Source organism: Panthera tigris, chromosome A2 (genome assembly GCF_018350195.1).
Source record: "Panthera tigris isolate Pti1 chromosome A2, P.tigris_Pti1_mat1.1, whole genome shotgun sequence".
Lineage (NCBI taxonomy): Eukaryota > Metazoa > Chordata > Mammalia > Carnivora > Felidae > Panthera > Panthera tigris.
This window is the reverse complement of record NC_056661.1, coordinates 72,198,148-72,225,792: the sequence shown is the minus strand read 5'-3', so window position 1 is coordinate 72,225,792 and position 27,645 is coordinate 72,198,148.

The following is a 27,645-nucleotide window of genomic DNA, read 5'->3' as shown; positions in this document are numbered from 1 at the left end:
TTTAAGCAATCCTATGCAGAATATAAAACAAAAGCCATACGTTCCTATGTTATTCCCTTTTACAGTGATTGCAAGCTCAACTGTGAAATTATATGACCCTCACATAGCAGATTCCAAGCCATGTCAGGTTTAGTCAGTAAACCCTAGTATTTCACAAAGGAGGGCTAGGTATATTTAGCAGACGAAAGACAGTCTCACACACCTGATTATCTCAGACCTGTTAGTGATTCAAAGTATAAGTCTCTACATGTTATCAACAGGGAGCACGTTAACCTTTGGTTCTTATACTCACTGAAACCCATTTAAAAGATTCCCATTTATAATGTAAAATGAAAAATCATCAAAGACACTGTGGGAGTGTGATTCAAGGACAGTGTGTGAGTGGGTGCTCACTATCAGAAAATCTTTGTGACATAAGCATATTTCATTTATCTCTGGGATGATATTATCTGACACAGGACATAGCAATATATATATTTTTTTAATTTTTTAACGTTTATTTATTTTTGAGACAGAGAGAGACAGAGCATGAACGGGGGAGGGTCAGAGAGAGAGAGGGAGGCACAGAATCTGAAATAGGCTCCAGGCTCTAAGCTGTCAGCACAGAGCCTGACGCGGGGCTTGAACTCACGAACCGCCAGATCATGACCTGAGCCGAAGTCGGACGCTTAACCGACTGAACCACCCAGGCGCCCCCATAGCAATATATTAAGTGGTGTCTTAGTTTGGATTTCCCTTCACTGAGACTAGATAGGGCTTGTGTGCAGGTAGTTGGTTTTTAGGGAAGTGATTCCAGGGATTAGGAGTGAGGCACAGGGAAGGATAAAATAAGGAAGAGAGTAAGGTCAGTACAAGGGACTGTTCTCAGATCAGCAACCACTGAGGTCAACAAGGGCTTGATCCCATCAAGACTTCCTGAGGCAGCCATTGAAATCTGTCTCAGAACTCTCTGTTCAGGAGAGGGAAGGGCAGAGCATTGATCCATTGCTTGCTCTTCCCACTTATCAGGGTTGTCCTTTGCAGCATTAACTCTTTCAGTCCCAGGGTGTGGATGTGTCAGTGCTGGAGAGATTCCCCCCTCCCGTTGCCAGAAGTCCCACCTCATAGCCTCAGAGAAGCTCCAGGTAGAAAGCTAGAAGTATAAGGTGTAGCTGAGGTGGGCTGCTGACATGTTGTGTCTGTGTGAAGTTGGTTGCCAGGGCAGTGGTGAGAGTGAGAAATGAGCCTTGAAGACAGGGGGCCCTTGGGCACCTGAGGGGCCAATGTTGGCCATACTTTGCACTGCTCTGACCTACTTGTGCTCTCCACTAAGACTGGACCATTATCAGGTCTTCCAGGTGGCAGCCAGCCACATTCTGCAAAAAAACCTTAAGTCAGGAAGGTTAATGCAGCAAGCCACATCTAACTGGCTATAACTAATCCTGAAACTTTGATTAATAACCACTGTCTCCCCACACTACTGCTTGTTGTATTTCCTTTGCTCTTGCCCAACAGTCAGCTTATCTAGGTTGCTTTTCAGGTGGGGAGACACAGACCTTTATCCCTAAGTCAGTTGCTAAGCCTGCCCAAGGTTGCAGTGATTGCCCAATTACAATTATTGAAGCCCTGGAAGCAGTGAGAGGCATTGTGGGCCACTGCCCTGGATTCTATGTGTGCTGTTTCCCTGTGCTCTTGCTGTTCATGGTAATAGGGTCACTTACCCACCCCACCCCACCCCCGCCCCAGTACGGCAATTCCTTTCTTGATCTGCTGCTTTGTTGGCTTGATGAGCCCCAAATAACCAGGCAACCATTATAACCTTAGGTGAGTAGACCCCTTACTGTGTCACCAAGTGGAAGTTTCCTCTCTGATCCTACCGACCCTAAGGTAGCAGAGGTGGGAGCACGCATTCCACAGGTGGGACACAGGTGGAGATGTCACAGTGAGAGAGACCAATCCTGCTTCTACCCCTTGAGTCCTTGAGTCCCAAGTAATGTATTCTAGGAACACAGTTCTCTTTGGAAAACTTGTGACTATATTTATTGTGTATAATTTTCATATCATGGCAGAGGCCTTTCTCAAGGGGACTTAACTTCCCTTGAAGCTAGGGGCTCTGGGTCTGTGAACTGCCTTCAATCTGGAAACTGGGCAGGAGATTCTACATTTCCATTGCAGTGCATGTTCAGCATGCACCTTCTCCCCTTTAAATCTCATCGTTTTATTTCCATTATACTAGTCAGCTCCTCATCTATCTTGCCTCTCAGAACACCATGGTCCAAGAAAATTACTGCCATTATGCAGGTGAATTTCTTGGTGCCCACGGTGATGGTTATGCCCATCTTAACCTCTTTTGGTTGTATGCCACCAGCTGGCCTTTGTCTTTCCAGAATCTTGACCTCTCCATTGAAACTAAGCATCACCTACCTACCTTTAACTCTGGCCTATAAAGAGCCACAACTAAACTTATGAAAGAACCCAAGAGTAGCTTCTCTGTCTCACATAATAACTGTATTCTAATATTTCCCTATTCCTGAGCCTTCTGACCCCTTTGTCAATAATCTACAAGACAGTTCTACCATTTTATACCACGTTTTCTCTAGGCCATCAATATGTCCAGACTTGAAGAGCCATTCCATCTCCATGTTAGAAGCAAGTCCAGGTGTCCTTGCTGGGATTTTAAACCCCAAGTCACAGGACAGCACCCCCATGTCATAATGCCTTTTTTAAAATAAAGTATTCTAGTTGATTCTTTCCCATTTTAATGCCCGGAAGACCCATTCCTATATATGTTTCCCTGGTCCCTACTACTAAATATTAATTGAGTCTTGCAGTTCTTGGGTGTCTGCAAGTTTCTCCCAGAGAAGGAACTCTATTTCTCAGCCCGGGGCTGTGCTGCCACCTATGAGAACCAAAGAGAAGAATCAGGAGACCTTGAGGAAGACAAACAACTGGCCCAGCTGAGTCTTCTTAGCGTCTCTGGGCAAGAGAAGGCTGTTGTTCTCTAGGAAGAAGAAAGCTGCTTCTGTTGGCCTAGAATCTGGAAGTTTAGTTTGGTCGGGCTCATCCATGCAAGTGTCCCCATCCTACATCTTAGGGTCACACTCTTTTCCTCTCGGGGCTCCTAAGTCCTGATTTCGCATAGGTGACCTCTTAAAGAAGTAAATTCAGTCTCCTTTTGGTTCTCCTACTCTTATAATTAAATCCTCAGCTTGATTTTCAACAGACTGCCTTGTAGCTACAAAAATTAAGATATCTTAAAATGCTAGCATGGAGGACTTCTGACTTGACAGCATATTTTGAGTTGATGATTCTTGGTCATTTTCTTTATAAAATAAAACCAGCCACTCCACAGTCTTCATGTGATCTCTGCTCTAGCATGGTTCAAGTGCCGTAGGCCAAGCCTTCACCTACTCACTGTATCTTCTCCCCCTCCCCCACCCTGAGAATCTTAGGAATTATGTTGCTTACTGCCGCCAGGAGTATCCCCAGGAGGTCTGGATCAGCAACGCAGCCTTTATCACCATCATCGAACTGGGAAGAGATCTCAATCCAAGCCCCATTTTTTCCACTTGCAAAACTGGCTATTCTTCTCTGAGTTCCCCTCAGAAAGATCCCAGAGAACAGAGTGTGAGCCAGGGATTGTGTATAGCTAGTTTATTTTAGGAGGCGATTCTAGGGAGAAGAAATGGGGGTCGCAGACAGTGAAACAAGGAAGGGGTTCAGACCAGTATAGAAGAGTGCTCTCCTGTCGGTTGCTCTAAGGGCACCCTTCCATCAGCACCCTCAGAGAAGCCTTGCAGAATTCACCTGAGAATTGCCCACCTGAATGGCAGAAGAGGACAGCATGTATCCACACCTTTTTACCCAGTGGTCAAGAGCGTTGACTACCTCGCATACCCAGGGTGCTGACTTGTGGGTGCTGGGAAGTTTCCCACAAGCATCTGTGCTGTTGTCACAAAGTTCCAGGGCAAAAAGTGAGAGGTGTGTGGTGCAGCAACAACTTGATTCTGTCAGATACACCTGTTTGCTTCTGGCTTCCATAGCGAGGGATGGAAGAAAGGTTGGCTGAAAGGATGTGAAACAGGGCACAACAAATATCTAATACAGGTGGTGAACCTACTTTTAAGAGTTGTGTGACAATCTCTGGGCCAGGAACCCCCCCCCAAAAAATTGAAGAAATTTATATAATTTATTTAAATTTAATAAATTTATTTAAATTTAATAAATATAATAAATAAATTGAAAAAAATTATATATATGTATGTGTGTATATATATATGTGTGTGTGTGTGTGTGTGTATATATATGTGTATATATATATATATATATATATATGACTAAAACTAAATTTTGCTATCTTTTTCTGAAACAAAACTCACATACTACCCAGTAAATGCTTTGCATAGAAACAGCTGAACCAGAATTTAAAAGTAATGAAGCATCATGTGTTCTCTGCAACCTGACTCTATCAGTAATCAAAATAAAAGGACAACTATACTTCCTGATAGTAGCAAATTGGAAAAAAAGCTGAGAAAAATCCTAGGTTTATTTTGTTTGGAATGTTTGAGTCAGGGAAATGGTATCAGCCTTTTTTATTATATGAAATAATACTGATTTCTGTCCCTAGTCAGGGTCCATTTTCTCCTTTCTAGGCCTGAGGGTGGCCATCTGCTTCTTCCATGCTTGTGTCTAGCATTTCACACAATCTAGCATAAATTCTCTGGATTCCAGAACCGTGAAGGTGATAACTTTGCACAATGCCAAAGGGAATTACATATTTGCAAACGCAGAAAAAATTTTATACTGTGAACTTTTTGGGGATTATTACATCATGTTATTAAATGAATTAATGTATGCAAAGCATTGAGAACACTGCCAAGCACATAATAAGAGCTCAGTAAATGTTAGCTTTATCATGATTGTGATTGTCATCATCATCCTTGCATGGAAGCAGCCAATCAGACAGAATAAACACTAGTTTAGGGGTCAGAAGACTTAGTTTGTAATCCTGATTTTATCATGTATTGGTCTGTGGCTTTAGTCAAGCCAATTAATCTCTCTGAGACTCCATGTTCTTATCTCTAGAAAAAGGATAATAAATTCCATTTCACAGCATTGTTATGAGGGTGAAATATAGGCATTGCCAACACATTGTTGGTTCTGACCAGTTCCCTGTCACTGATGTCAGTGGCCAAGAGTGGGGGCCTGGACTCTGCAAAACCCCCCGTAACTCTACTGTATGTCATGACATTTATTCCCTCACCCTCTGACTGTTGATTTCTTTGAATTCTGCTTACTTATTTGGTTCCTCCACCTCTCCAGATAAAATAAGTATCCACGCCTTTATTTTCAGAATTCGTCAGATTGAAGCAATCTGAGGTTTAATTTTAAATAGTCTGGCCAAGTGAAGGAATTATAACCTATTTCTTTTCCTACATCTTTATTCTTTTTTGCTACATCTTTATTCTGCTTTGCACTTTCCATATTTTCTAGAATGAGAATATAATTACTTATAATCAGAAAAGTATTTAATGAAAAGAAAATTCATTCACAAGTGAATTTGGAACCAGAAATTAGAGTAATTTACAAATCTCTGCAGGTGAAACAAAGTATCACTTTTGAATGGTGCAAATCTATAGAATTCCCAGAAAGAACATGCTACAGATTTTTATTTCTAGAAATAAAAGAACTGACTTTTAGAGTGAAGTTTCAAAGGATATTTGGTTTCTTTTCTCTATGTAATGTGTAACTAAATCAGGCAGCCTACTTCCCTAGGGGTAGTCTTTTACCTCCAGTTTTGCTCCGGTTTTTAGATTGAATTCTTCAGGAATAACCCTTTTTATAAACTGTGATGGAACAGTAAATATAAGTTTGTAAAGGCTGACCCTTTTGGGTTTTGACTGTCAACACAGGAAATGCAGTAAGGTGGCTAATACAGAAGGTGGGAAGGCAGCTATTGGTGCCACTCTGTGACATATCATGCTTGTTATTGCCTTTATTGTGATCTTCCTAAAAGATAGCAAAGTACTGCCTCCTGAGTTGAAATCATGTTAAGCAGAGATCCAGGCTCAAAATGAGGACCAGCAAAGACAAGGTAAGATCCAAAATCTGGCAAGGCCAATGATCCAGTTGAGCCTACAGCAATTACTAGTAGAATATTAAGTGCAATGGCTGGAAAGACTATTTGTATTCAAATTCTGTGGTATCAGCATTGAGACAAAACTTATAAAATTATACTCTTCTGCATGTTGTGTAGGGAGTTTATTTAGCTATTCTTTTGCGTCTATAGCCAGACCTTTAAAATGAGAATGGCAAAAGCCATCAATTTCTAATGACTAGAAGAAAATCTTTTGGAAAATGTGAATAGAAAGTTTTCATGACAGTACCTTAACAGGCAGACTTAGTGGTCCTAGTGATCAGGAGCTCTGAGGACAGACCTCAGATAAGTAAATTATTATTTTAAATATGTTACCTTTTCCATAAAATAAGAATACTAAATGTATATTCTCTGTAGCACTTTAGTGAGTATTATATTAAGTGAAGTAATGGAAAGTGATTGAAATGCTTACTTATTATTATTTACTTGGTCAATAACATTCATTCATTGACCAACATTTCTAGACACCATGATAGAAGCTGGACACAGAAAGTTAAATAAAGTACAATCCCTATCTTTAAAATGTTTGCTACCTAATATATCAAAACATAGAGCTATTCTATGGACATATTTGTTGTAGTTCAGAGTTACTGCTATGTATGTGATTATGAATGCATATTCACACATTTATTTGTGCTTTGTTGTGATCCTCTAGATTAAAGTACAGAACTGGAACCCACTGGAAAAAGTAATTCCTCCCAAATCTCTTGTCATTCACTAATGGAGAATCAGACCTTTCCAGCAGGGAAGCTGGAATTTTCTTTGCTGATTATCAACTCCTTCCCAGTTTTTCTTTTTTCACGAACTCATCTTGCACCTTTTAAACAATGATCCCCTTTATGTGGCCCTTCCACATAGAAGACAATTTGAAGAATTAAATCAAACCTTGACAGAGCAAATAATTATTTAAGTATCTTAGGATAAGGTGTTTATTGAATACCTCCTCCTGCACTGAAGTGGACTTGACCTTAAGGAACCTAAAATTTTGCTGGAAGAAAATAAGTACATTCTACTAAGGATGTGAAATAGCAATTACTGTGAATACTAATCAAGGTGCTACTATACCGATTCTAGTAGATAGTGTCAAATGACTAAGACAGATCGTATGCAAAGGTGTAGGTGGGCGGAGGGCGGGTGGGAAGAATTAATTGGGAAGTTAGCAAATGGCAGTTACTGGAGGAGAAAGAGAGATACTATGCTAGAGTTAATTCTGCAGCCTTTAGGGATCTCTGGGATTTTCTCCTGAGGAAAATTTAAAAGGACAACCAAATCAAGAACCTCTTCAAAGGACCAAACACCACCCTGAGCTAATGCCTGTAAAATGAATTGCTACTCTGTAGATTAGATGCAAATAGAAAGAAACATACCTGCATCTATTTTTAGGGACTTTATGAGTTCACTTATTTCAGTAACCATTGTTCACCTATAATCTTGAGAGGAAAATGAACATGGCCTCTCAGTAGGAAGCGGAGCTCAGTTGGAATGGTGTCTCTTGTGACTGTAATTAAAAAATCAGAAACACACTTGTCTCCTTGTTGAATATAATGGATGAAGTGTTGCATCAAAATTAAAAGGCTAAATATTTAGCCACACAGGCAAATAAAGCCACTGTAAGAATCCTTCCATGTAAATGCAGAAGTATACAGCTCATTTCAATGCCATGTTCTATTCTTAGAGTTAAAGCTGTTACAGAGTTGGAAATTAAGGGAAGGAGGGAAGAGGTGCTCAAAAAAAGTTTCAAGTATCTCTTTAAACAATGTCAATCAATTCAACAGATGTATGATTAAATTGTAATGTGGGATTTATAAGGGTCAAATCACAGAAAGGAAGGTTTCTTAGTGATTTCTTTGAATAGCTCCTTCCTTTTACAGAAAAGAAGACTCTGAGTAGAAAGATTAAATGACTGGCTAAGTGTCCCCCACAGCAAGGGAAAAGCAGCTCCTGCCTGAGCCCTGTGCCTCTTTCCCCAGCCTTAAACGTCAGATACCCACATCAGATTGTCCCTAGTGTGATGCTTGCTCCCTAGTGTGATGACTGGCTTCTAAAACCAAGTGAACTCTTAATCCCAGGCTTTTGGTACTCGTGCCTCCAAAACTACATGGAGTGTACAATCTGGAGTATGTCAAGGTTTTCAATTGTATTATTTTTATTAGTGCATTTTACCTTCTTTATTCCAGGACTCCCATTTTCAAAGGCAAAATGATTATATATATGCCCATTTTGGGGAAATATTATGCTAGTTTCCAAAGCTTTCTCAGTAATAATTAACCAGTGTCCTTAAGTCCTTTGTGGAAAGAAGCCAGGCATAAATACTTACCGAAACATTTAATTCATTGGGTCTGAGGAGCTACTTCCAGGTGATGTGTGCACTTTAACCCTACTGCAGCCATACTCTGCTTTAGCCAAATGGACAAAGACAATCATGAGCCACCTTCCCAGAGGGTTTAATATGTTAAAACCGTGAGGGAAGCCCAGAGGAGGGGAGGATTCCTGTGATACTGAGGACTTGACCCAAATGGAAAGCCAGCAACAGTGTGCTTGTTCCATCTCACAAGCTGACTCTGGTGACCGCCCAATGCCGTGCTGAGGATGATTCTGAGAGCAGGAAAGAAATCTTGGTCAGTTAGAGACGGAGGAGTGACTTTGTATCCACCAAGTGTGGCCTTGAGGGACAGGCAAAGACAGGGTGCCATAGCCAGACACAGGACAGATGTCCAGGAGGCCCAGTTCTGTGATTCTGAGGACCACACTCTTTTCAGAAGAGATTGTGAGCCTGGAGAGTTTAGATAAGAAAGCTAAAGAGCAGGTGAACTTAAACAGTAAGTGAAAGGTCTGCCCTGAATAATTCCATATACAATTCTTTCCTCTTCTTCCCTCTCTCCTTCCCTTCCTCTCTCCCTTCCTTCCCCCTTCCTTCCATCTCCTTATTTATCATAAAGCTGTATTTCTGTAACCATCTTGTTCTCAAAAGATATGAAACTGCTTATAAAGATAACATTAAAAATTAAGTAATAGAAAATCAGGCAAAAGGGTCAGGCAGGAGGAGGAAAGGAAGGGAGACGTGAAGAAGCAGTAGAAGTATAATAGAAATGAAGATAGTGATGTGGCTACTTTGCACTAAATGTTGGCTTCACTGCTGGCACAAAGGAATTTACATTTATTAGCCCATTCAGTCCTCAAAATATGCCTATAAGGGAGGTACTATTACTACTCCATTTTATAAATGGAGAAACTGTGACACAGAGGTATGTCACAGCTAATAAGTGACAGAAATAGGACTAAAGCCATCCCCACCCTGGAGCTCTTTTCCATTAGCCCTTGCTGTGACTTTTGAAATACGGTCAAGTTTGTAGCCACAATATGGCATCTAAAGTTCCCTACTCTTTTGTACAGGCAGGCCTCAAATTTCACTCTCCTCAGAGCAAAGAGAGCTAGAGCCTTGAAGAGACTACTAGCCAGAAGGCTCCCATTGCTGTGTTCATACGAGAGGCAAGGCTGCCTGGACATCTGGCAGAACGCAGACTTCCTAGACTAAGCAGGCACTTGGGAGCCCAGGCCCTCCTCCTGCCTGGTGGCCAGGGCCTTCCATCTCCAACCTGCTGGGTCATACTGACCTGCTGCTGGGAGCCAGCATGTGAGTCAGCACCTCTCAGGTGCCTTTTCTTCCATCCCTATCCCTCTAAGGTTTGTGCAAGGATCAACACAGCGTAGGCTGTTTCAAAAAGTTCTGTATGATTCAAGTGGATGACAAAGAATATAAATGACACAATTTGTCCCTTCATCTTTTGGGTTGCTTTTATGACAAAATTCAAACTATATGTTAACAACATTTATTTCTCATTACTTAAAAAATTGTAAGGTAGGGGCGCCTGGGTGGCTCAGTCGGTTAAGCATCCAACTTCGGCTCAGGTCATGATCTCACGGCTCATGAGTTCGAGCCCCGTGTCGGGCTCTGTGCTGACAGCTCAGAGCCTGGAGCCTGTTTCAGATTCTGTGTCTCCCTCTCTCTCTGACCCTCCCTGTTCATGCTCTGTCTGTCTCTGTCCCAAAAGTAAATAAACGTTAAAAAAAAAATTAAAAAAAAATTGTAAGGTATAATCAGACAAGAACATTTATAGATTGGATCCACATCAATTTAGAATGCTGTGAAGGTTTTTTTGTCTTGTTTTTGTTTTTGTTTTGTTTTGTTTTGTTTTGTTTTGTTTTGTTTTAAGGCACATCTGAGTCCTGAGGAGGTTATGGTCTAAAAGAGAAAGACAGGAAGACCATACATTATAAATCAAATACAAAAGTGAGAAACAAAGACTTTGGACTAAAGTAGATACTGCAAATTTGAAAAGCGTAGTTCTAAGAGGGTCAATAAGTCCCTCTTAAAATGGGCCAGTATGGTGGCCAGAGCCACACAGGTGTGTATAGCTTGAATTTGGACTTCAGGGGACAGTTGTGAATTGGGAGCTGAGAATAACCACCCTTACTGGCTCCCACCAGACCTAAAAGCTTAGTGCTTCCTCTCAGGTTCTCTTGGAACTTCAGCAAACCCATTCAACACCTGTAAGGAATCCACAGTGCTTCTGTGGGAGTGATGGATCTCTCAGACACAATTCACCACAGCTCCTTCTAGAATGGGTAGGATGGGAGAAGAGATTGCAGAAAGGGAAGAACCTGCCCCGGCTCTCTGGGACAGACTGCATAGCTTCTGAGAGTCCAAAGTATAGCTCCTTGGTTAATGAGGTGACTGTAATCACCAGCCAGCAGTTTAACTTTCATACCCCCCACTCATTGGCAGGGTGACTGGGGACAATTTCTTTAAGCCCCATGAGCTCTTACCTACTCAGAAGACTTTTGTGAGGATTAAATGAGCTGATTTATGCAAATGATTTGCACTTAACTCTACACAATAAATGGAAGCTCTTGCTATTTTTATTTCTCATTTACTCCAGTTTTTTGAATAGATACTTCATTCTTCACATTGTTGCTTTAAATATTTGCATGGATATTAGTAACCACTAATTGTATTACAATGGGCCATGTGCCTTGTAAATTAGTAGATGATTAAGAATATCAAAGAACTTGCATTGCTGATGGCCAATGTTAGAAAATAAATTAAGAAAAAAAAGTATGACATATATTAAGATGACTGCAGAAAGAGAAAATATTACTAATACAACAAATGCAAACGAACCAAGTTAACCTGCTTAAAGTCAGACACTCTCAGATAATATTAAAAAATACAATCCGACAACATTTATAAGGAGACACATTAGAAACAATTGAGGAATATAAAAAAAAAAAACTTAAGTGGCAATATTAAAACCAGAACAAATAAAATTCAAAGACAGACTAAAAGTGGAAAAAACTACTTGTCAAAACATGAAACTCAAAACTTCCCAAACTGCCATAAAACTCATATTCATACTGGGAGACTTTTAACAAACATCATTAGTTATTTCGGAAGCATAAGAGAAATATATATGGTTGTATCTAATATAAGTTGTACAATTGGTTGGTTGTTTAGGGATCAGAAAGCTTTTCTCTGTAAAAGCCAGATAGTAAATATTTTAGGTTTTTCATGCCACGTACAGTCTTTCTTGCATAATCTTCTGTCTGTGTGTGTGCTTTAAGAATCCTTTAAAAGTGTAAAAGGCATAATTAGACCATCCAAAAACAGGTCATAGTTTGCTAACCCTGGGTTTATATTTATATGAAGGGCCTCATGCATGTTATATCATATTTAAATAATTGATGTTACACTTGTATTAATTACATTACAGTTATAATTTCCTACCTTGTTTTGTCTGAGAACACATTGAATGTACAAAAATGGACTAAATATAGTAGACAAAAAAGAAATCTTAAAAATTTCCTAGATCAAGTGGGTCTGTGGATCCTTGGGGGGGAGTTCCAGAAGACCCTTTGGGGGGGTCCTTGAGGCCAAACCTATTTTCATAATAATATATGACTGTATTCGCTTTGTTCACTCTCAGTCTCTCATGTGGATGCAGTGAAGTTTTCCAAAAGCTTCATGATATATTACATCTTAACAGATTGAATGCAGAAGCAGACATGAGAATCCAGCTGTCTTCTATTGAACCAGAAGTTAAGAGATTTGCAAAAATGCTACTTAATTTTTGTTTTGAAAAACCACCATTTTCCATCAAAATGTGTTGTATACATTAAGATGTCATGAGTATATTATTGCTATTTTAAAATAATATATATATATTTAAAATTTCTCAGTTTCTAATATTATAAATATTGATAGATATAAACCACATAAACCAAAATTCCTTAGGGATCCTCTATAATTTTTAAGAGTATAAAGAGTTTCTGAGACCAAAAAGTTAGAGAATACAGTTCTAGAAAATAACTGTACAGGCCATATTCTTTTAATACAATACAATATGTTTCAGACATTAATTAAGCCTGTTTAGTCCTTGATAGTGGACTAGCCTAGACCTGAAACTTCTTTAAAAGCCAACCACCCCTTTTCATTACCAAACTTGTCTGTCATGCACCTAAGAAAGATACAAATAAACCCAGGGCAAATGACATTAGCTTTCAGCTTCCTCTGTCAAGGATTGCAGGCATATTCAGTAAGGTTAGTCTACATGGGATAGGACAGAGTCAAGCTTCAACTGAAACAAAATGTCTAACTGGGCTGTGGGAATGGAACTGGGAGAATAGTGAATAGCTAACATGGGATAAACCCTTGAGTATTAATTAAAGATGGGAAAGTAAAACCAAATGAGAAGGCTTCGTTTCGTTTTTAAGTAGATTAAGTGATTCCTCAACAACTGTGCAAATGATGTTAACTTTCATTTTCAAATTTCGAAGATGATATATTTGCTCTAAGACCAAAAGGAACTTTTTGAATAATGAATAAAAGAAACAAAACAAAACAGGTCTGTTTGTCTCCAAGCAGTTTCATGACTTAGGAAAGTGATAGAAAGGTATGGAAAAAAAAAAAAAAAAGCATTATTTGTGGATTTAATTTTTATTTTTTAAATACTCTTTTTTTGAAGTATGAAATATATTCAGGAAGTTATACAGCTCAACGTATACAGCTTGTGAATTTTCAAAAAATGAATATAGCTGAGTAAGCACCACTCAAGGCAAGGAATTGAACACCGCTATCATTCATGAAATCCTTCCAGTCACTATACCCTCTCCTCTCCAAACAACCATTATCTTTCCTTCTCATGCCATAGGTTAGTTCTTCCTCTTTTAGACATTTATATAAATGAAGTCATTTATTATATAGTCTTTTGTATCTGGCATTTCTCCCTAACATTATGTTTATGAAATTCATACACATTGTTAGGTGTAGTGGTAATTTATTGGTTTTCATGGTTGTTGAGTATTTCATTATATGAATTCCACAATTTATTTTTCCATTCTATTTTTTCATGACTGGTGCATTTGTTTTAAAGTTTATTTATTTTGAGAGAGAGACAGAGTGTGTGGAAGTGGAGGAGGGGCAGAGAGAAAGGGAGAGAGAGAATCCCAACCAGGCTCTGCACTGTCAAAACAGAGTCCAGTGTGGGGCTCAAACCCAGGAACTGTGAGATCACGACCCGAGCTGAAATCAAGAGTTGGACACTTAACCAACTGAACCACACAGGCACCCTACAGCTGGTGCATTTTTTTTCTAGCATTTGGCTGTTACGAGTAGTTCCATCAAGACCATTCTTCTGCATGATTATTTTGGTGCATACTTAAGGATTTCTGTTGGGTATATATCTATACATGGAATTGTTGGGTTGCATATTTAACCTTAGTAGATACTTTCAATTTTCTAAGTGATTACAACAGTTTACACTATGGATAGCAGTTTATGAGAATTCTAATTGCTCCTCCTCAACATTTTGGTTTAAGTGTTTTAATTTTAGCCATTCTGATAGTGATGTAGTGTCATCTTATCATGGCTTTATTTTTCCCTTATGTTTGAAATTGAACACTTCTGAAGATATTTATCTGGATGTCTTCTTCAGAAAATTGGCAAATTAGGTATCTCCTTTTGAGAAGAGAATATTCCTGTTCCTTCTTAGTGCCTTTTTTTTTTCTTTAAGAAGTCAGTGTTGTTCATTAATTAGTACATTTTAGAATTTGTGTTGTTTGTATTTTTCTTATTCTTTTATAGTTCTTCATGGAAATACTAGATAGTAGTCTGTTATATATACACATTACAGATATTCTCTAGCCATCCATGGTTTGACATTTTACTTACCTAGGTGTATCTTTTGATAAATAATAGTTCTTGTTAATAGTGGTTCTTACAGTTTTCTGTAAGGAATTGTTTTCTTTTATGTACTGCTTTTTTAATACTCTATTTAAGAAAACTCTACTTTTCTGAGACTATACAATAATCTGTGTTATTTTCCAGAAGCTGCATTGTTTTACCTTTCACATTTCAACAAGCAGTCTGATTGTAATTGATCTTTTTATTTATGATTTGGAGGTAGTTATCAAGAATCATTGTTTGTTTGTTTGTTTTCCATTTGGAAATCCAGTCGACCAAGTACCATTTATTTAAAAGACTGTTCTTTCACTCTGTAATGCCTCCTTTATCATAAACCAGGTATCTATATGTAGGTAGGTCCCCTAGATTCTCTATTCGATTCCATCAGTCTACTTTCCTAACCTTGTACCAGTACCACACTGTTTTAATTATTATTTCTTTATAATAATTTTAATATGTGTTAGTGTAAGTCCTTTAATTGGACTTTTTTCTAGAATGTGTGGGCTAATCTTGGTCTAATATTTGCCACTCTACTACATTTCCACATGCATATTAGAATTAATTTGTTAATTTTCATTGAAATAAAAAGCTGCTGAGATTTTTGATAAGGATCACATTGAATCTGTTTATCAGTTTGGGGACAATTGATATCTTCAAGATAACAGCTCTTCAGATGCAGCAAGAGTACATTAATTCCATTTATTTAGGTGTTCTTTTCCTATCTCTCAATAATGTTTTGTGATTTACTATGTGGAGGTTTTTCATATCTTTGTTAAATTTATTCCTAATAGTTGATGTTTAATGATGCCATGTCAGTGTTAATTTTGTCTTTGAATTAAATTTTCTAATTGCTTGTTGAGGAATTGTTTATTTTAGGGGTGCCTGGGTGGTTTAGTCAGTTAAGCATCTAACTCCTGATTTCAGCTCAGTTTATTATTTCATGGTTCCTGAGTTTGAGCCCAGCGTTGGGCTCCATGCTGACAGTGGGGAGCCTGCTTGGGATTCTCTCTCCCTCTGTCTCTGACCCTCCTTCATTCTCTCTCTCTCTCAAAATAAATAAATTAATTTTAAAAACAATTTTTAAGGAATTGTTTATTTTAAAATATTACTAAGTTTTGAATATTGTGTCAAGCAAGCTTGCAGCATTTGCTTACTAAATAAAATAATTTACCTAGATTTTTGATATTCACGTTTGTCTAAAAATAATAGTTATCTTTCCAATTATTATACCTTTTATTTTGTTTGTCTTCCCTTCTCACACTAACAAAATATTTAGGAAAATGTTGAATAGAAATGGTAGAGTATCCTTGTTCTATTTTAGTCCTAGGGGAAGACTTTGAATATTTTACTGTTAAGTTTAATATTTGCTGTAGGGTTTTTGTAGATTAAAGAAAAACAATTACAGAAGTTCCCTTCTGTTTCTAGACTGCTCAGAAACTTTTTTCCAACTAAATCATGAATGGTTATTGAGTTTGATCCACTTATATGATCACATTATGTTCTGAATGTGCTGAGTTCATCAATTGACTATATATTAGATGAACCTCATATTGCCAGAATAAAACTTCTGAATCATGATCTATTTCTCTGTTTATGTATAGTAGGTTCACCATCTCACTAATATTTTTGGTGAGATTTTGCAACTCTGTTCGTGATAGACCTTGGACCACATTTTTCTCTCTTGTAAATGTGTTTCAGGTTTTTATATCAAGGTTATGTTGGTCTTCTAAAATGAATTGGAAGTGTTCTCTCTTTTTCTATTTCCCTTTTTTTGTAAACTTTGGATAAATTCACCGGTGAGGCCATCTGGACCTTAAATTTGTTTGTAGGGAAGTTTTAAATTACAGATTTCATTTCTTTAATAGATACAGAATTATACAGATTTTCTTTTTTGTGACCATTTCACAGAGTTGTGTTTTTCTAGGAATTTGGCCATTTTTTTCCACTTTTCAAATTTATTGGCAAAAAAAAAGAATATCCTCTTCTGATCTTTGTAATGTCAATAGGAACTAGTAATGTCCATCCTTTTATTTCTGATGTTGGTAATTTGTATTTTCTCTCTCTTTTTCTCAATCTTGCCATAGTTTTATAAATTTTATTAATCTACTAACCTTTGGGTATTCTCCATTGAATATTTTGTAGTTTATTAATTTCTGTTTCTTTCTTCCTTCTATTTTTTTCCTCTCTCCTTTCTTCTTTCTTGATTTAAGTTTTTAATGGACTAATATATGGCAATAAGCAAGGTATACATTTCCTTCTAAGAACGTGTTAGCAGTATTTCACAAATTTTGTGTCATGGTTGCATTATCATTCACTTCATTTTAAAATATAACTTAACTTCCACTTGGATTTCTTTTTTGAATTATGGATCATTTATAATTTTATTGTCTAATTTCCAAACATTAGGAATTTTCTAGTTATTTTTATATTGATATCTCATTGAATTTCATTGTATTCAAATAACATTTCATAGATGAGTTCAATTCCTTTGAAATCTTCTATGATCCTACAATTGGTAAATTTTAGTGAATGTTGCAGGTGTACTTGAAAAGAGTGCCACCATTGGTTGCCATAAATGTCAACCATTTGTTGTCAACCATTATAAAACCATTGTTTTATAAATGTCAATTTGTTTAAGTTTGTTAATTGTGTTCTTCAAATCTTCTGTATCATCACTGGCTTGTTTTTCTTTTTTTTTCTTATCAGTTACTGAGACATTTAGAATTTAGAATGTTATTATATGCCCATACATTTAGAATTATATGCCATACATTTATATCTTCCTGGTGACTTGATCCTTGAATCACCATGAATTATATCTTCATCTTTAATAATACTTCTTGTCTTATAGGCTGCTCGGTCTGCTCATAGGATAGCTACATTAGCTTTCCTCCGCTTAGTGTTTACATAATATTTAGCTTTTCCTTTTACCGTCAAACACTCTGTATTCCTATATTTTCATGTAATTCTATTGATCACAGTTCAGTCCTTAATACGGTGGTTTCATGTACTTTAATTCTGCATGTAATTGAGTTATTCCCTAGTCTGAAAATCTTTGTATTTCAATGAGAGTGTTTACTCAATTTTTATTTAATGCAATTACTGATACATTTGGGTTTAAATTCCGTTTCTCACTATTTGTTTCCTGTTTATCCATTTGTTCAATATTTCTTTTAATCTTCCCCTCTTTACTTCTTTTGGATTAGCATAGATCTTATATTTTACATTTCCCTCTTTATTAGCTTATTTGTTATGCATTATTCTCCTTTTCTTTTAGTGCTTGAAGTGGGATGTATAGTGTTCCCTCAAATTTCATGTGCACCCAGGACCTCAGAATGTGGCCTTATTTGAATAGAGTGTCTCTGCAGTTGTAATTTGTTAACATGAGGTCATACTGGATCAGGGTGGACCCTAAATCCAATGGTTGGTGTCCTTATAAGAAGAGGAGAAGACACAGAGAAATACAAGGAAATAACACCATATGACAATTGGAGGCACATATTGGAGTGATGCAGCTATAAGCCAAGAGACATCAAGGTTTGCCAAGAGCCACAAGAAGCTGGAAGAGACAAGGAAGGATTCTCCCCTAGAGCCTTCAAAGGGAACATGACCCTGCCAACACCTTATTTTGGTCTTCTAGCTCCCAGAATTGTGAGAGAATAAATTTCTGTTGTTTTAAGCCACCCAGTTTGTGGTAATTTGTTATGGCAGTCCTAGGAAACTAATACAGTGTTTACCCAAGATGTTGTGAAATGTAACTTTGACTTAGTCCAACATAAATTGGTGCTGTTACCAAATGTATGAAAGGATCTTAGAGCATTTTAACTACACTCACCCCAGTTATGCCTTTAATGTTGTTGTTTTATATCTTTTAATTCTACATATATTGTTTACTCAGTCAATGATAGTTCACATTTATCCATATATTGACCCTTTCTGTTAGTTACACTTCTGTCCTTCCTCAATTTCCATGCTTCCAACTTGGATCAGTTTTTTTCTATTTCTATGCCAGAATTCTTTTTACTAATCTATTTAGTGAATTAATTTAGTTGGTGGTGAAGTTGCTCATGCGTGCACGTGTGTGTGTGTGTGTGTGTGTGTGTGTGTGTGTGTGTGAGAGAGAGAGAGAGAGAGAGAGAGAGAAAATGACTTTAATTTACCTTTATTTTTTCTAACATTTTATTATAATTTTTTTCAATTATCTAGCAAAGTTGAAAGAATTTTATAGTGCAAATGTGTGTATGAATATTGTACTATATGTGCTTTATTAATATCACATGTCTGTTTATTTACATCCTTATCTATCCACTAATCCATTTTGTTGGTGAATTTGTTTATTTTTTTAAATTTTTAAAAAATGTTTATTTTTGAGAGAGCGAGTACAAGCAGGGGAGGGGCAGAGAGAGAGGGAGACACAGACTCCGAAGCAGACTCCAGGCTCTGAGCTGTTAGCATAGAGCCTGATGCAGGGCTTGAACCCACGGACCGTGAGATCATGACCTGAGCCAAAGTTGGGCGCTTAACCAATGGAGCCACCCAGATGCCCCTTGGTGCATTTAAAAGTACACTGCACACATTATGATTTATATTTTCTTTTGATGTAAAATTTACATGCAATGAACCACTAAATCTTAAGTGTAAATTCACCGCATTTTGACAAATACGTACACATGTGTAATGCAAAGAAAATTCCCTTCTTCTGAGTCAGCCCCTGTCCCTTCCCTCCCAGAGTGAACTGCTGTTCTGATTTTTCTACCATAGATTAGTTTTGTCTCTTCTAGAATTCATGTCTTTTTGTGTAAGACTCCTTTCACTCAGCCTACTACTTTTGAGACTCCATGTTTTTTTGTGTGTACTGTCCTTTTGTATTGCTCAGTAATGTCTTACTGTATGAGTGTGCCATAGTCTGTTGATCTGTTCTTCTGTTGATGGACATGGGACTTGTCTACTTCTGGACTATTATAAATCTAACTGCCATAAGCAGTCTTGCACAAGTCTTGTTTTATGAACGTGTATTTTCATTGTTCTTGAGCCAAACACCTAGGAGTAGAATTATGTATACTTACTTTTACAAAAAAATCTTCCAAAATTTTTCAAAAATTGCTGTACCATTTTACATACCAGCCAGCAATGTTTAAGAGTTCCAGGCCCTCTTCAGCCTCACCAACATTTAGTATTATCATTCCCTTTATTTTTTAGCCATTCTGGTGGATATATTATAGTATCTCATGGTTTTAATTTGCTTTTCCATGATGACGAGTGATATTGCATACTTTTTCTTTTGCTTATGGGCCATTTATGTTCTTCCTTGGTTAAATGTATGCATAAAATCATTGGTCAATTTTTTTTTGACTGTGATATTTGCCTTTTTATTATTGGGTTATCAGAATTCTTTATATAGTCTTTATATAGTCCTTTCTCTGCTATATATAGTACAAATATTATCTCCTGTCTATGGCTTGCTTACTTTTGATAAGCAGATCGTTTTAATTTAGCTTAATTTTAATTTTGATGAAACCTAATTTATCTTTTTTTTGTAGGTATTGATTTCTGTCACCTAAGAAATATTTGTTTATCTCTAAGTGACCAAAATATTTGCATATGTTTTCCCTTAAAAGCATGTGGTTTTGGCTTTTGTGCTTAGGTCTGTGATCCATCTTAAGTTATTTGTATGTATGGTATGAAGTAGAAATTAAGGCTCAAGTTTTCCTCATGCATGTCCACTTAGTCTCACACCATTTGTTGAAAACACTTTCCTTTCCCCCATCAGATTGCCTGTTGTCATTATCAAAAATCAAGTGACCATTTAAGTATGGTTGTGTTTCTGAGCTATCTAGTAGAATGCTTGATGAATTTGTCAACCACTATGCCAGTGCCACTCATCTTGATTATTTTAGCTTTATAATAAATCTTGAAATCAAACAGTGTAAATCCTCCAACTTTGTTCTTCCTTTCAAGATTGCTTTTGATATGCTGGTCCTATTTTCTATTTCTTATCTTTATTGTCATCCTTTCTTTTATTTTCTTTGGCTTTACTTTGATCTTTTTCTATTTTCTTAAATTGAATCCTTAGGCCATTGATTTTAGATTTTTCTTCTTTTCTAATATAAACATTTAAAGCAATTAAAAGCAATAAAAAAGAAAAATCCCTCTTAGCACTGCTTTATATGCATTCCACAAACTTTGATATGCTATATTTTCATTATTCAGTTCAAAATATTTTCTAATCTATCTTATTATTTATTACTTTTCTCAGGGATTATTTGGAACAGTGTTGTCTAATTTTCAATAGTTGAAGTTTCTGTATATATTTTTATTGTTACTGATTTCTAATTGTGGACAAAGAACACACTCTGTGTGATATCAGTCCTTTGAAATTTTTTGAGCTTTGTTTTTATGGTCCAGCATGTGGCCTGGTTTGGTGAATGCAGCCATGTGAACTTTTCTTTAAGTTACTCCTCTCTACAAAACAAAAACCTATTTTGTCCAGTTTTTGTAGTTGTTCTCAGCAGGAGGGCTGGTGTCTGATGCAAACTAATCTGCCATAGACAAGGAGTGGAATTCTGAATGCTTAATTTTAAAAGGCCAAAAATAACAGACTCCAGATATTTATGTTTGCTTTAAGTTTCAAGGCTTTTGAACAAAGTTAGACAAGAAAAAGTCTTACTTACTCTTCACATTTTGGGGTTATTGTTAATTAATTTGTAATGAAACATTCCACCATTTTAAGTAAATTCTTATGAAGTATTAAACACTCAAGCAGGAAATTATTGATTCTTTGAATGGCAAGTGAGAATGTGCAAAATAAACTTTTACATTGCTATTATATATGTACATGTTCTCCAGTAATATGCCCATCCATCTTTGAAATCGATAATTAATTTTTGGGAATAATTTTTTTAAACATTCTCCATAGTTTGTGTTATAATTTTAGGCTTCCCAGTCATACTCTAGGTTCACCCAATGAAAAGGAAATCAAAACCATTAGTTCTTGGTTGTTCCCATTTGATCAACCTGAAGATTCTAGTAAATTGAAGGTGAACAAATGTCTGCCTTCTGTCATGGTCTTGAATAACTTGGTTTTTGCAATGATGGATAAGGAAATCTATAAACTAATACATTGCATAAATAATTTCTATAAATTGAGAGAACCCGTGCTACTTAAAATATTAATCCTTCAAAGTGGCCTTTGTGAGAAAAAAAATCATATGAGATCAAATATAGTTATTATTTCATGATCTTCAAAGTCCCTTTCAGCTCTGTGCCTCTAACTCTTCAATTCTGTTTCTGCTATAAATCTACTTTAATCTACTTTAATTAAAGCCTGAATATGAATATATATAAAGAATCTACTGTAGAAATGAGAGTCATACTCTTTAGGTAAAGTCATTTCATCTGTTTTTCATAGCAGCCATCCTTAACTTAAAATACTTATTCCTTTGTATGTTTTTTGAAGTTGTAAATGCTTTCGCCAGTTTCTGTGAATTGCAGATAACAATGACCTTAGGGTAACATCTGATGTAGCACTCTTTATCTAATTAGATGAGGTTTTTTGGCCAAAGTCTTTTAAATGAAATGAGACATAAAACAAGCCTATGAGACTCATTTTTGAATTCATGTCTACTTAAAATTTTCAGCTCTGCATTTCTGTCTAAAATGAGAGTGCAGTTGAAGTAGTGTTTCTATGATGATCATCCTAAAATTTGTTTGCATCTTGAATAATGTCTCTCTTTCCATTGCCTTCTTTACAGTTTTTCTTTTTGTCATCCACAGCTTTTCTTAACCTAGCTGGTTCTCCAAAAGAACGAATGAATTCTTTACATTGGGTATTATAGAGTCAAGTTGTTTGTCTAAAGTGCCCCCCTTCCCTCTCAGTTCTCTGTACTTTTGGCTAGAGGAGAAAGTCCAATTTTACCTATATTTCTTGGATCCCTGAGTGGAACTTATCACGTATCTTATTTCTTCCCGGGATATAGGACTACATTTGTCAGACAGTAACAGATCTTCATAAAAGAAACTGCTGATACACAAACATTTGGACGTCACCTGGAGTTAAGGAGTCTTTCTCTTAACCAGTTCTTTGCATGGTACAATAAAACATTTGCCTTAGAGACAACTTTACCTAGAAAAATGCATATTATTGGCCTCTTGCCTATTATTTACTCTGATGGGAAGAGAAGGCTTGGTCATTTTGTGAAGAACCCAATATTTCAATAAGCTCAGGTGAAACAACTTCCAAGCTTTCTGAGATTTCCCCTTTGGTGATTACAGGGAAGGGTGTGAAATCTATTGTATTGGAAAATCCACAAGGCTATTTCAGTAGTCAGTGTGGGAGTGGGGATGGGACTTTAGTCTGACCTTTGGATTTCCTGGCTGATTCTTCTCAAATTGACTCTGGAGGTTAGTTTTCCAAGGAGGACCCATACTTTTCTTGGAATGATTTCCTCAGATATTTTTAAAGCGTGATTCATAGCCTTTCTCTTATTTCAGATTTAACATAGGGGATTGTTGTGGGTTTTTTGTTTTGTTTTGTTTTGTTTTGGTTTACCTCTCTGTCTGTAGATTTGCTGCATCTTGTTGACAGTCCAGGGTTCTAAGAAATTGATGCCAAATTAGAATTTTCCTCAGAATACTTTCCTTTGTGATGTATGTCCCCAATCAACTACATACAAAATATTTTTGTTCATCTATGGACAAACCTATTCACAGTGGGATCTTAAATAAAAATATTCCTGTGATTCAAACACCGTATCCTTTATCCTCCATTTCTCCTTCAGTTTTTCCCTCTTCACATTTTGATTCTTGAGCACATATGTTTTATTAGATCCCCAGTTCAAGGGTCAATAGACTTCTTGTTATATATGTTGCAAATTACAGTTTCCATAGCTTTCTTCCCAAAAAAAGAACTCTAATGCCCAGGACTGACATTCATCAACCAAACCAGGTTTTATTGGAATACAATCTGTCAGTAGTTTGGAAGTTTTCTCCTGTGGTTAACTGACTATTAATATTTTAGAAGTATGGACAATAATGAATTATTTGTTACTGGGCTGACCTAATTCTACAGTGTCAGGAAACCAGTGACTAATGAACCATTTGTTCTCACAAATTGCTGATCACAGGAAAGACAGGACCTCAGTTTCTTGCAATTTGCCAAAGCCCATTACTTGAGTTTAAATTATTTGGTCATCGGCATTGATCTGTGGACCTCAGGAACTTTATATGAGATTGACCCCCAAAATTGTTCATATGAAAGAATCTTAACACTTTTACGTTTATTTTTGGCAATGGGGAGAGAAGATTAATGAAAATCCCTGGGAGTAGAAGAGGTGGAAGAGTAAGATAACCAAAGCCCTCGTAACTCACAATATATCACTCCTTTCTTGTGACATTCATTCTAGATGTGGAACTTGAGAGTTTTGTTATAAAAATTCACTCTTGGGGCGCCTGGATGGCTCAGTGGGTTAAGCGTCCGACTTCGGCTCAGGTCACGATCTCGCGGTATGTGGGTTCGAGCCCCGCGTCGGGCTCTGTGCTGACCGCTCAGAGCCTGGAGCCTGTTTCAGATTCTGTGTCTCCCTCTCTCTCTGACCCTCCCCCGTTCATGCTCTGTCTCTCTCTGTCTCAAAAATAAATAAACGTTTAAAAAAAAATTAAAAAAAAATAATAAATAAAAAAATAAAAATTCACTCTTATGTGGATCCTGAGTAACTTAACAGAAACCCATGGGGAAGGGGAAGGAAAAAAAAAAAAAAAAAGAGGTTAGAGTGGGAGAGAGCCAAAGCATAAGAGACTTAAAAACTGAGAACAAACTGAGGGTTGATGGGGGGTGGGAGGGAGAGGAGGGTGGGTGATGGGTATTGAGGAGGGCACCTTTTGGGATGAGCACTGGGTGTTGTATGGAAACCAATTTGACAATAAATTTCATATATTAAAAAAAAAAAAAAGAAGTACATATCAAATAATGACCCTCAATTTATCATGATGACATGTCACACTTAATATGGTACCATGGATATATAGCATGACAACTATAGTTAATAATACTGCACTTAATATTTTAAAGTTGCTAGTAAAGGAAATCTTAAAAGTTCTCATTACCAGAAAAAAAGAAGTTCTGCAACTTCTGTGGTGAGTGATGCTAACTAGACTGATTGTGGTGGTCGCTTTGTAACATATACAATTATTGAATCATTAAGGTGTACCTGAAACTAATATAATGTATGTCAATTACACCTCAATAAATTTTTAAATAAATAAGAATAAAATGAAATAAAATGGTGTCATGGGAGAGCACAATGAGAAAGGCAGTTAAAATACAACCCCAAGAAAAATTAAGCAATAAGGCTTGTAAATCATGGACTGTATGTAATGAATTAACTTCTCTCCTTTGATAGAAAACACTATTAGTATGTACCATCCTTGATGGAATTGAGAACATTGTCACTAAATGCAGTTTCTGTAATCTGTGATTCAGATGAGGAACCCTGGTTTAGAAAGATGATCTAAACTATTAAGCAGTTTTCAAGCTTTTCAAAATTTGAAACGTATTAACAGGAAATTGAAAAGTTCAAGATGATTGCTTTGTTTCATTAAATACTAAATAGCAGGCTCTCCGTTAACTTTTTTTCATGACTTTAAAGAAATTAAAATCAACTAAAGGCATATTAGCTTTTTAAAGACTTCTAATTTTTTATTCCATTATGATTCATTATATTGGTGTCTAACTGTTTTAAATTATTTTGAAAAGAATTATTATGATGCGTAGGAAAGTCTAGACCAGTATATTCTGAAAGAACTGTTCTTTCAGAGCTGATGAAGAAAAGTGGATTCCTAAAAATTTTGGAAAAAGTTAAAAGAGTCTTAGATCTGATTTAAAGTCCCTCTTTTGGAAAGACAAGTTATTTTATATTTAGTAATTTTTCTTTTTCAATTGAAGCCTAGCCATTTTCTCCTGAAAGTAGAATATGATCTTGATTTTCTTTGCTTTTCTTTGAAGGCTCTTTCATTTTACCAGAACTTGAAGATATCTGGTAAAATTCAGTCCTCTTGGACTGAGAAACCTGAGTTTACAGATCTGCAAGGCTGGTGGTGATGGTTCTTTAGAAAAATGCTGGTACCCTCTTTATTCCACCACCAGCTGTCTCCTGTTTAACTCAGAAAGGATGTCCAGGAGCATCCTTCAGAAGTACTCACTACTGCTATGGCCCAACTTCAAATGTACCTTACTTTAATTTGCTTGGAAAAGTTAAAATGAATATAAGATATGAAAAAATATATTAATCCTCTTGGTGGTTCTAGTAATGTCTTGTAAATTCTCTGAAAATAATGAGGCCTCAAAATTTATTTCTTTTGGATCCCAAGCCAAATTGTGAAACACTTGGATTGGTGACACATAATCTCCCATTAGCTACCTTCAATAGCTTGTTGCTAAAATGTAGGAAACTTAGTGCAAACCAGGGAAGACCACTTGGGTGGTCTTACATTGCACTAGTGAGTGGACGATTGATTTTAATCCGGATTAGTGACCCATCATAAACCCACAGAAAGCGACTCTAATGTTAACTGTAACACCCCTCCCTGCAAAGAAAACGTATTCATTTTATGAAGTAGATCCACAAACACACACACATATACACAAAACTTGAAATTCTTAGGAAAATAAGTAACCCAATTTCACTTAGTTAGACAGTCAGCAAGTTAGTGATTTTGTGGTTTGACCCTCATATGGTACATCAATCATGGCAAGTTTCTTTCTCTCTTCATTCCAAGTAAAACCACTACTTCCCACGCAACATGTCATTACCATCACAATAGGATCTGCGCAGTAATAGAGTTTGGATTGGATCCTTAACTTTAAAGCCCTATTTGAAATCACAGCTTCCTTCCTGTTGCAACTTAGCTTTAAAACAGACTTCTAGTGATCTTGGAAAATCACTCTCTCTTTTTCCTTCAGTTTTTGGTTCTATTACCTTGCAAGCCAGTTTGGATTTTCTGTTTTCCCACAAGAGACCAGGTTTTCCTAAGTATACCATCATTTTCCTATTTCTTTCTTTCTTAAGCTGAGGAAAGGAGCACAGGAAGAATGGAAATAAAGTGTCCATAGTTCCTGTCCCATGTGGGCAGGAATTTAAGTGCTCTACTTAGCATAATTTGTGCTTACCCAGCTCGATGACAGCCCTACCCCCGGTTCAAGTACTAAATCATAGAAATAAGCGGTAAACCATCAGAAACACTTTGCAGTAATGCTCACTGTCAAATGGAAAATATAAATTGTAATATTAAAGAGGAGTAACATATTTTATGTTTAATCTGACTTTAAATTTGAAGTCAAATGAACTTGAATAGTGAAATAACATAGCACAGTTATTCTAAGGGTGCCAAGTATTTTCACACACATTTACAAACTTTTTCTCATAATGTTGGCAGGTAGGCAAAGAGCAGGTATGATCAGTCCAATTTTATGCAAGGAGAAATTTAGTAACCGCAGTGGTATACTTCCTGGCAAGGTCCCAATGGCTAAAAATACCTTCTCCTCTAACTTCTTTTTTCATCTTCATTCTATGCCTAAAATTCCATTAATTGGATATTTATTCTGGTTTAAAAAAATTTTTTTTAATCAAACAAATCCATCCCCATAGCCTTTAGAGGAGGCTCTTTGAAATTCACATATTTAGATAACTTAGTTCCATTAACTTTTTTTCTTAATACAGAATTAGGCTACAACATTAAAATTACTTAAGTTTTGCACCCGGCTGTTTTCCAGCTTGTAATTTCCTTTAAATCTTTTACATCTTTTTCTCCCCCCACTAAGTTTTTGCCATAATACTGTGATGTTAAAATTATTTACAACGTTGTTTTCAATGTGCCAGCAGAATCATGGAACTTGATATGGCACCAAAGTTCTAAATTTAGTATGGATTACATGCAGTAGCTGGATCTGGAGCTTCTGATCACAAATCACAGGGTGTCTGGCCTCTACCAAGGTGCCCCATGGGGGCTTCAGCTCTGTCTCTTGCTGGGGAGGAGGGGACGGTGGGCGGGCACAGAGAGGGGATGCTTAACCTACCTGAACAAGCATGAAAGGCAGATGGCGGTGGGAGCCACGCAGACAGTCTTGGGACGTTTGAAGCCATTTCTACAGACTATGGAGAGTAGCCCTGGAGGCCCAGTTGGTTCTAGGTTTTTCCATTTAAAAAAAAGAACACCTGGGAAACCAAAAGGACTTTCCCTTTTTCCTCCTCATCCTCATCTCCTCCAGAATCTCTTG